Raw genomic sequence first — 4,154 nt, 5'->3', positions numbered from 1 at the left:
GCGTGCTCGTAGACCCCCCTATACGTGCGCGCATACCCCCCTATGTGTGCGGATTGGGCTGTGCATGCGCACCACGGCTCCTCGTCCTCTTATTTCTTCTCTTGCTATAAATACCTTTGACCTTTCCTTTTTAGGGGGTGACTTTTTTTTTTCTAGTACTTGATATATTTTCTAGATTTAGTAGAGAGAGAAAATAAAGAGAGAAACACTTGAATACTTGATTTGTGCTTCAAATTACTTCAATTAAGCTTGGATTTCTTCCTTAATCAATGATAATTAGTGAGATTTTCTTCCCTTGATTCAACCTTTTGCTTCTTGTATGATTGATTTGATTGTTGATCTTTGGTTTGAAAGTTTGTTTGATTTGATTTTCTTCTTGATTAAGCTTGAAATGATGATGTTTGTGATTCAATTTACTTTGTTCTTCAATCTTATTATGTCTAGTGAGTAGATTAGTAGCTAGGGAGAAGGGGAAGCATGCTTGATTGATGATCATTGCTAGTTTATGATTCTTGATTGATTGAATTGTTGCAATTAAATTGGTTAATATAGTTGTGCATGTGATTGATTTGAATAGCAGTGATTAACCTTGATGATTAATCTAGATTGCATTGTAATTTCAAATGACATGAACCCTTGATTTGGGAATTACTTTAATTGATTGAATTTTATTGTGATTTTCCTTGTTAGTCATTCTTAGTGAACCCTAGCTTGGCTTATAGGAGATATCTCTTGAATCCTATTGATTGCAACTATTGTTTTACTTCGCAACGTTTGAATCGATTGAGTTTTCTTTGTTTGGCATGATCATTTAGCTTGCATGTGGAACCTTAATCCCTAGTGTTTATCATATTGATTTTCTTCATTGCTTAGTTGATTGAAACCTTAGTTACACCACGAATTACCTCTCATTCTTTGAAGTAGCTTGACTATAGGCTATAGCAATCTCCCCCTCATTCCTCGTGGTTCAACTCGGACTTGCCCTTTATTAGGAGTAGGTTTTATTTTCTCTCTTGTTTGATTGGAGGTGCTTTAGAATCCAACGACCTAAAATACCCCTCATCAAAATGGCATCGTTGTCGGGGAATGGCGTTGGTTCTTTGCTATAGTTGTTGAGTCTACTTCATTTTATTTGAAAAAAAAACACAAAAAGATTTTTCCCTTTTTGGCTACATTTGTAGCCATGCTACTGATTGTTTCTTTTGAGATTGTATGCATAGAGCACGTGGTCGTTCTCTAGTGCCTTTTGATCCGGATATTGAGAGGACAATTACAAAGATAAGAGTTACTAGATGTTCTTTGTGTTTTAGCCCTCCAAGTGAAGAAGAACAAACAAACATGGGAGAAAATCCAAGAGTGGCATTGAAGGAATTGGGGATTCCAGGTGCCTATATGTTTGAGAGTGGGATTGCTCCACCTACATCACCGGCGAATGACTTTGAAATTAGACCGGCGATGATCACTTTGATAGAGAGGCGACAATTTAGTGGGGCCAAGCATGAGAGTCCACTAAACCATCTCAAGGAGTTCGAAAAATATTGTAACTCTATCAAAGTGAGTGGAGTTTCCTAAGAATTTATCCGCCTCTTTTCCCTTTTTCTCCCATAGGGCGTGCCTTGAAATGGTTGGACAAGGAAGTCAAACCAAATTCTCTAAGGACATGGGATGAAGTGACTAAGGAATTTCTATCCCGTTTCCATCCACAAAAGAAAATGGCGGAGGCTAGACCTTTGATTGAAGGTTCCAAGCAAAGGCCTAATGAAAGCCTCTATGAAGCATGGGAGAGGTACAAAGAGTATCAAAGAGAGTGTCCTCACCACGGAATTCCTACCTAGTAAGTCATTCAAATATTTTATGGTGGCCTAAGCCCTCAAGGGAAATCTTGTCTTGATGGGGGAGCCAGAGGTCCCATTATGAATAGAACGGAGGAGGAAGTGGTAGACATCATTGAAGACGTAGTGAGGTATTATACAGATTGGAAAGATGGTGAAAGGGAACCAACTAACAAGAGTAGTTCTTCAGTGTACTCGGTTGATCATCTTAATGCCATCAACAACTTGTCCTCACAAATGACAAACTTAGGGAAGGAAATGACCGCCATCAAGGCGAAGTTGGAAAGTTATTCCTCCCAAGTTTCAAATCTTCCCTCCCAACTTAAGGGAAGAGGCACGTCTTTTAACTCTCATCCCCCACCCTCTTCTAGTAACATGCCTAGTGGTTGCTTGTTTTGTGATGTATGTGGTTCATATGATCATGATGCTTCTAATTGCCCTCATGCATTTATGGATGTATGTGATGATCAAGATGGTAATGTGAATGAACATGTAAACTTTGTGTCAAATAATAATGAGTCAAGGTTAGATAGTCAAAAGGGTTAATGGAATAGGAATTATCACAACCGAGGCAATTTTGACAACTATAACCAAGGTGGTGGTTATAGGAACCAAGGGAACCAAGGCTCCCGAGGTAACTATAACAACCAAGGTTATAGTAGCCAAAATCAAAACCAAAATTATGGTAATCAAAACCAAAGTTATGGAAATCATAACCAAGGTAATGGGAACCATAATCAAGGTTATGGTCAAAATCAAAATAGGGGTAATTGGAACAATTAAAATAGGGGAAATTTTCAAAACAATGCTCAAAGGGGTCCCCAACCCGATTTTGTTCCAAAGACCCAAAGTGATAATTCCTATGCACAACCCTCTTCTTCTATGACTAACTTAAAGGAAATCATTGAGAACCAAACCAAGTTGTTGAACACTTACATGGCGGTGAGTGATAAGAAATTTAATGAGATGATGACTCATAATAAGATGCTTGAAAACCAAATTTCTCAACTTGCCAATGCTTTGAAAGACCAAGCAAGCCCTTCTTCTTTACCCTCTTAAGGCCTAGTCCCTAAGAGACTCGTTAATGCCATTGTTACAAGGAATGGTAAGGTACTTGAGGAGAGTTTCCCTAGCAAGAGTAAGGCTAAGGAGGTTGCCAAGGAGGTTTTGGTTGAGGATGAGGGAGATGGTGCATCTTTGATTGAGGTAGTGGTAGAGACACCTAGGGAGGTGAAAGAAGAGAAAGAAGTTGTGAAACCTAAGCTTCCCTATCCACAAAGATTCAAGAGACATAAGTTGGATGAACAATTTGGAAGATTTATTGAGATGCTCAAAAACTTCAGCTTTCTCTACCATTTACTGATGTCATCACCCAAATGCCAAATTATGCAAAATTCCTTAAAGACATTTTGAGTGGAAGGAGAACTTGTGATGTTGTAGAGACGGTCAACTTGATTGAGAATTTTAGTGCAATCATAATGAACAATATGCCACCTAATTAGTTAAAAGACCCCAAAAAATTTTCTATCCCTTGTGCTATCTATAAGATGCAAATTGATAATGCCTTATGTGATTTAGGAGCTAGTGTTAGCCTTATTCCATATTCGGTCTATCAAAGACTCGAACTAGGGGAACTTTTGCCTACCAACATTACCTTGCAATTAGCCGATAGATCAATCAAGTTTCCAAAGGGTAAGGTAGAAGATGTTCCTTTGAGGGTAGGAAAATTTATGATTCCATTGGATTTTGTGGTTCTTGAAATGGATGAAGATGCTAAGCATTCCTATAGTACTTGGTAGACCTTTTCTTGCTACCTCGGGTGCCATGATTGATGTTAAGAGTGCTAAAATTTCACTTAAGGTAGGAGATGAGGTAATTGAATTTGACTTGAATGAAAGCATGAATTATTCATGTTCTTCCTTGGAAAATTGTATGATGATTGATTCTCTTAATCATGTTGTGTCTTCTATTCATGAGCAATTGCTCACCTCTAATGATGCTCTTGAGAATGTCTTGTTGAATAAGGAAAATATAGGTGTTCCTAGCAAGGAGATGGTATTTTATGAGAATTTGCTAAATAGAAGCATTGAAGACGTGGATGAGAAAATGTGCATGAAGATCACTAGCCAAGAAGCATTTCAAGTTGCTACAACGAAGGAAGGTAAAGGTGTTCCTATGGTTGAGCTCAAACCTCTTCCATCACACCTTAGGTATAAATTCTTAGGCCCTAACTCAACTTTTTCCGTGATTGTTAGTTCCTCCTTGAGTGAGAGCCAAGCTTAAGAGTTGTGTGGTGTGTTGAGAAAGCACCAAGGTGCTTTA

General features: G+C 38.4%; 1 non-coding gene across 1 annotated transcript; it reads right to left on the bottom strand.

The window, feature by feature from the left end:
• Window positions 1–1,719: 1,719 nt before the first annotated feature.
• LOC145583590 (small nucleolar RNA R71) lies at window positions 1,720–1,825 on the bottom strand. The gene has a single exon (XR_014100223.1). It is a non-coding gene; the product is annotated as a small nucleolar RNA R71 (small nucleolar RNA).
• Window positions 1,826–4,154: the final 2,329 nt, after the last annotated feature.

This window comes from Chenopodium album, chromosome 15 (genome assembly GCF_948465745.1).
Source record: "Chenopodium album chromosome 15, dcCheAlbu1.1, whole genome shotgun sequence".
In the NCBI taxonomy this organism is placed as follows: domain Eukaryota; kingdom Viridiplantae; phylum Streptophyta; class Magnoliopsida; order Caryophyllales; family Amaranthaceae; genus Chenopodium; species Chenopodium album.
The sequence above is the reverse complement of the archived record's forward strand: the minus strand, read 5'-3'. Positions and strand labels throughout refer to the sequence as shown.